Genomic DNA, 7,164 nt, shown 5'->3' on the forward strand with positions numbered 1-7,164 from the left:
ATCGCGTTGTTGACATTCAGGAAGCAAATAAACACAGACAACTTCGAAAAGACTTGGCGGATTATATCTTATATGGTAACAATAACGATAATGAATATCGTTGTATTTTTTTTTTTTTGTAATTTGGATGTTATTTCTTTTTTTGTTTTTGGATGTTTTGTGTAATTTAATCTCTATGTTAATTTTAATCTTTAAAAATTATTATATGTTATTTATAATTTTTAAACATTATGTTTGATTTATTATGTTATATTTAAAAAATATTTGTCTAAATTAAAAAAATAAAAAATAAATTATAAAATGGAAAAAAAATTGATGTCATAACAAGATACAATATGATGATCGTTTCCTCACTTGGTGTTATAACATTAATGATGTGGTATGTGATGTGACACCTGGTGTTATATTTAATTGCACACGTAGTGCTCTTAAACGTTGATCAAGTCATACCTAATCCTCTTAGAATCCTGATATATCGGCTAAAATCAATAGATTCTGTCCCATCTTGAATCCCAAATATTTCGGCTCCCGTCTCCTTCACAAACTCTCTCATTTTATTCTCTCAAAAAACGAAAGCTGCCGACCCTATCATCTCCCTCATCAGTTAATGTAACCACCACCAGCACTCTCCTCATTCTTGGCGCATGGATTTATGTTAAATAACTTGGCTTGCCCTGATTTCATTATCTGCCCCCTCTTCACATCGCCCCTGCTTCCGACAATTGCATCTCTGGTTCTATCCTCCTCTTTTAATGCTTTGCTGAAGGCAGGGCGAGTGGCTATTTTTGGCATATCATTATGTGACTGCAAACCACAATGTTGTTTATCACGATGCTCTGTATCTCAAACCCTAAGCCGCAATTTATCGTCGGCACTATCACCCCCTTACCACTTCTCTCTAACATAGACATTCGTCGATCATTCACCACTATCTTTACAACACCGTATCGACTGCACCATCAGGGTCTCTTTCCCTCTTACAGCCGCCTTCAATAACATGCAAAAGCCTTCTCATACCATTCGCCATTTCGGATTCCTAACGTCACCACCACCGTATCCATCACTTCTATTCCTCTCTGCCATCAACGTCTTCGCCTCTGATTTTCTTCACAACCACCGCTCACACTGCGCCATCAACACAATAAGTTGGGTTCAACATGATCCGGACGCATTTCAAGAAATGGCGACGGTTTGAATCCATTCAATACCTACTATATGAATGGGTTTCAAATTTTGCCATTTATGGTATGCTCTTCTATTTAGATCTATTAATAGGCATCGTATATGTTTGTTGGAATGTCTCAAAGAATCTTTAACACAAGTTCACTCCTCTCACCTCTTAACCTGGTCTCAAGTTTGCTTTTCTTTTCTTTAAATCTTTTGAATCAAATGTGTTTTTGTTGTTTCTTGGTAGTGTTATTGAATTTTTGCTATCATATTTTCTTTTTATTTGTCATTTTAAAAAATAAAATTCAGACCCTAAATGATTTATTTTTGTAGATTTGTAATGTTGGAACATAATCGACATTTATGTGTGTATTAAATATTAGGGAAAGCTACCTGTCATCAGTGTTAGATAAGTGATTAGAAGGAATTTCTTGCAGGTTATACCATTTATTAATGCTTTACTTTATGCACCATTTTTTCTGCACTTACATTTTAAATGAAATTCTTGCAGGCTATGGAGGAACTTGGATTGATATTTGATAGGGTTACATATTCAAGGTTAAGCACTTAAGCCAAGTGAATATGATTGCTTAAGGTCAAAATTTTTGTTGCTTACAATCAAATTTTATATAATTAAATTTTTAGGAAAAATATGTTTAGTTTTATTTATTTTACTTTGTATGCAGGGCTATGACACTTGGTGTTATTGATTTGGGGATATGATGATGATTCAGGTAGGGATTCAACAATGACATTAGTACAAAATGGAGACACCATCTGGGTTACTATGAAGATCAAGCTTGAGTTAAGCCATGCTGCCAACTATAACATTAACATGGTTGTCAAGTTACTTGAGCCTATTAAGGAACAGTACCACACCATCTCTTATGATGATTTCTATCAGGTAAGGCTTTCTTTCATCTCCTTTTTTGCAATTAATTTTTTTTTGTGTTTGACATAATCTTGTGATTTAGTTGGCTTTTGTTGTTGCTGTAGAATTTATTGTATGACCTGATGTCCCCTTCAATCCATTAAGAGAGTTTACTCTTATTTACATGAATCTAGTAACAGATATTGATTTATTTCAATTCATCTTCTATACGTAACATTATATTGGTCCAAGATGATCCTAATCTGAGCAGGGCTAACCATTTGGAGCAAAATGAAAAAATAACAACTTTGAGCAACCTAAAATAAAGAGCCTTATCCTTTAAGGCCCCCGCTTCTTGAATTCACTAATATAATGCAGAAAGTAAGGTAATCAATTCAAGCATGTGAAATTACTAATATACCCCCTGCATCAAACGGTTGTTAAAATATACTATTTTTATATTCTATTGAACGTAAGAAAATATTTATTTCGCTTGATGGAATGAAATTGACCCTTCTTGAAGGAATGATATTCTTTCCATTCTATTAATTTTCATTTCTTATGCAAGTAAAAGTGTGATGTGCTTACATGAAACCCCCTCAGGACTAATTGGCTTTCTACTTTTTTGTCATTGGTCGATGATACTTTATCCTTTTTGTATAATTTGGTAACATTTTGTCATGACAGTAGTAGATACAAATAAAAAAGTATGCTATAACTTAGTAGATTTTATGAATATGGTATGAATTTGTTTTTTTTTTTTTTTTTTAAATTGTAGAAAGAAGAGATAAAATGCTCTAAGATAACATGTAAAGTACGTGGTTGTGATGAATCAACTAAAGGATAAAACTTTCTTGCACTTTGCCCTTTTTTAAGCCTTTTCATAAAGAAAGTAAAGTGTGTTGCAGTTTTTTTTAAATTCATTTACGCTTATTTTTTTTCCAGTTAAATGCAAGAAATAGTTTTTCTTTATTTTTTAAATTATATTGCTATTTTTTTTATTGTAGATGCGGGATACGGATCTGAGATATTTTATTTTATTAATCGATTTGACATACTTTTGTGGGTCTGTTAAAATTTGACCTTGGTGGAGTTGACCTTGAAATATAAGGCATTTAGGATGCATCTATTGTAAGTACATGTTTCTTTGATGGCAACATTTGTCAATTTTTGGTCGTTAGATCAAAAGTTTCACTTTTTTTTTTTTTTTTTGAATTTTCACTATATTACTATTGCAAAATATAGGAATAATCTTTCCATTTTTTTTATTTAAACTGATTAAGATCAATAATTATATGCATGAGTTTTTAAAATTATATGAAATGATTTTTTAAAATCATATGAAATGAGCTTTTGAAATTATGAATTGCATGAGTTAGCAACATACTTCATTTTATTTGTTTATTATAGCATCATACTCTTATGGATTGGAATACAATTACTTCGTCATAACAAATTTGAGGCCTCTAGGTTAGCCCCGTCTTTAATTGTGAATGATGCATAAATTACAAAGTATTGTCACCTACTCACTATCGATAATGGTGCTCCTTCAAGGCATCAATCTGATCTGATGTTTTTTATGCATAATTATGTTGGTTATTAATAATTCTTTTTTTTAAATAAAATTTTGATCTATTTATATGTTTATAACAATGGTTGCTAAATTGAGAATTATTGTAACGTCCCAAAATTTAAGACTAAAAATTTCTTTTAATAAAACATTACTTTAAGCAAATTCATCATTTCAAAACATAAACAGAGTATTAGTTTCCAAAATACATGTTTGTTATCAGAGTAAACATTCCCAGACTGACTAATCTATGGTGTGTGCCATGCGATCACCCCGAGCCCTTCTCTCCGCTACCAGAAGTACCTGAAACCAAAACTGAAAACAGTAAGCACGAAGCTTAGTGAGTTACCTAGCCTACCACATACCATGCATAACCACATACTGCACATACTGGGCCACGCCCGCTATCCTGGGCCTCGCCCCCTACCTCGGGCCTCCTCCGCTACAACAACCCCGCCTCTCCAGGTCCCACCTGGCTTCGAGCCCCGCTCGGATACAGATATGTTTCACTTAGGCCTCGCTTGTCACAGGGTCTCGCCCACTAACATATAATAGTACATAAACATATCACATCACATCACATAAGCTAAACACATACTAACGGATCTTGTCCTAAGGCCTCGCCTATCTCTGGGCCCCGCCCTTGTCCTGCTACTGATGAGTTATGGAACCCCGTCCATACTCCTGCTGATAGTGAGCTACGGGCCCAGCCCACCCTCACTCCTTCCTTAACTTGGGCCTCGCCCCTGATCTGTTGCTATTGAGATGTGGAACACCATCCACACTCTGCTATTGGTGAGATACGGGACCTCGCCCACACTCACCTCCCTACCAGGCACATACAAGTATCGCACAGACAACAAGTATAAACTATCACATAAACCATTCATTGGGCACCCGCCCTCTATCATTGGACCTCGTCTCGAATATCATACTAGCATATTGTGCCTAGGGCTAACCCTCGGGTCTTCTACTCATCAATACATGGGCCGACATTGTGGCCGTGGACCCATTCATACAAAGGGAAACTCACCTGCACTGGCTGAACTGACTGATGAACCCACTAGCTGCTGCCCGACAACTCTCTGAACTCCTGCTCCACTCGCTCCCCGAGCTACCAATATCAATGCAACATTGAGTCTAACCGACTCCCGAAAGACAATCAAGTCAACTCTGGTCAAAGTCAAAGTCCTGGTCAAAGTCAACCTTCCAGGTCAACCTTACTCGCCGAGTCACCCTATTGACTCGCCGAGTCACCCTATTGACTCGCCGAGTTCATATGTTCAGAGTCATTCTATTCGCGACTCGACTCGTCGAGTCAGTCCATGACTCGCCGAGTCTACCGATTACCGAGTCCTGACCTGTCCAACTCACCGAGTCTCCATTCGACTCACTGATTCGAGTCTCAACTTGAAGGGTTTGGGGTTTCGCGACCTGACTCGCCGAGTCCAAGAACAGACTTGCCGAGTCCAAGACAACCTTCAACAGACTCGCAGATTTGTTCATCCAACTCGCCGAGTTTCTGCCCAACTTCATCTGACTCGACGAGCTGTTCATCCCACTCGTCGAGTTCCTCCTCATCTTCTTGTTACTCGCCGAGTCCACTCAAAGGACTCGCCGAGTCCATTCAGATCTCTATACATGCAGAGGACTTTTGAGTCATGTATGGACTCCAAACTGTAGATCTACCCTTCTCAAGCCTATTCCTCACGTAAAGTTGCAAACTTTACGTGTAGAGAAGGAGATCTAGGCAAAATACACCATAAACTAGGGTTTAAGGCAAAGAGGCTCCATAACCAACTCAAGGGCTGAAACGTTATGCTTTCCAAGACCAAAATATACTTAGATCTGAAGTAGCAACTCCAGATCCGACTTCTAACTCAAATGGATCACTACTCATGGCTAAAAGCCCCAAAACTCACAACCAAAATAGATCTAAAGGAAGGGAAACGACTTAATACCTTCAGATGTTCAGAAATATCTTCCCAATCCCAGATCTATAGCCCCCTCCTTGCACCTTCAAGATCCTTCTTCCTTCTCCAAGCTTTAATGCACTCCTCAAGACAACAATTGGCTCAATCAATGGATATGACGGCTAGAGTTTGGCATTTTGGGTTAAAGAGGCAGTAAAGGAACCCTAGGGAAGAGAATGAGGCGCTTAAATAGGCCCCAAGTCCCGAATTTAGGGTTTTCCTCGAACGGACCTGACTCGCCGAGTCTCCTTGGCCAACTCGCCGAGTCGGTCACTTACTCCTCGACCCGGATCCCGCTTGGACTCGCCGAGTTCCTCCTTGGACTCGCCGAGTCCCCCCCTTAAAGTTAGGGTTTTCTTTCCTTTCTTGGCCTTCAAAACTTTGGGCGTTACAATTATTTGCCAGGATATTACACAAGAAAACAAATAAACGATCATTGTTTCAACAAGTTGCAAAGGATTAATACTTTTAAGAACAACATGGTTATACAATTTTTTCAGTGTATACTTCGTAATATGTAATTAAAAAATAATGGCCTTTTTTTGACAATTATTTGGCAGGATTTTACTCCTTTGTGATCTCATATGTTAGAGTTCTAACGAGTTTTATTCCAAAGAGGTGGTTTCAAGTTCTCACAGGTTTGAGTTCTTACTGGTTTGTTTTTTTAGTTATTGCATTTCTTTCTTGCTGTTCCAGTGAGTTTGCTATAGATTTTTGATTTATTTTTCTTGAAAATATGATTTTTATACAAGTTGAGATGTTGATGTTGATTTGCAAATATATCTAGATTCTGGTGAAGGCTATAAATCACATAGGATTAACAAGGTTCGTTGCTGTTTCGGGATATCTACCTTGCTACTATAAATCATCTTGGTTGGAGTTGCATACCGCCTCTTCTGATTAATTTTGTGGTGTGATGCTTCAAATGTTATTGGGTTTTGTATCTTATTCTAACAAAGTTTCTTGCCATTTATGTTTCTTACAAATTACTACTGAGAAATCATCTAGAATGGAGTTTGTTTGCTGCTTCTTTGGCAGAAAAATATGATTTTGTTATTTGTTGTATCTATGTCTAAAGTTGAAAATTTTATTTATTTATTGGTTATTTTGTTAGATAATAAAAATACGGAGTCAAAATCGTGGTTGTTTGCTTTTTTATTTGAAAATGTTAATTATATACAATAGGTTACTCATATTTTTCTTAGTGGTTCTCCTTCGGTTCAACAATTACATATTGATATTGAAATCTTAAATATATATTATTATTTTATTAGATATCATGCCGGGTAACAATATAATAAACATCTCCAAAATGTTATTCCTATTTTAAACCAATCTTGCATTTGGTTATTTTGTTTTCATAGAACATTACCTACTTTACAATTAACAAATAGGGCTTTGATAAATCCACTTCTATTTTTTTATCCGTCCACTTAATATGTTTTATACCCTTTTAAACCACCGTCACAAAACAATCAATGACTCCTTAATATAGTTTCTCTCCCCATTTTAATTTTGTAACCTATTTTTTATTTGATTTGTATACTAGGAATCCATGCCCCTATTTTTTTGACCCAACCTTT

The 7,164-nt window shown here is 36.4% G+C and overlaps 1 long non-coding RNA gene across 2 annotated transcripts; it reads left to right on the plus strand.

Moving 5' to 3' along the window:
- The first annotated feature begins 433 nt into the window (after positions 1-433).
- LOC111914499 (uncharacterized) lies at positions 434-6,679 on the plus strand. Of its 2 annotated transcripts, XR_002857824.3 has the most exons (6): positions 434-1,245; positions 1,551-1,604; positions 1,679-1,762; positions 1,854-2,071; positions 6,142-6,219; positions 6,369-6,679. It is a non-coding gene; the product is annotated as an uncharacterized LOC111914499 (long non-coding RNA). The 2 variants fall into 2 exon arrangements; XR_002857823.3 differs by lacking the exon at positions 1,551-1,604 and having other exon boundaries at positions 438-1,245.
- Positions 6,680-7,164: the final 485 nt, after the last annotated feature.

The sequence above is a fragment of the Lactuca sativa genome, chromosome 3 (genome assembly GCF_002870075.4).
Source record: "Lactuca sativa cultivar Salinas chromosome 3, Lsat_Salinas_v11, whole genome shotgun sequence".
NCBI lineage: Eukaryota > Viridiplantae > Streptophyta > Magnoliopsida > Asterales > Asteraceae > Lactuca > Lactuca sativa.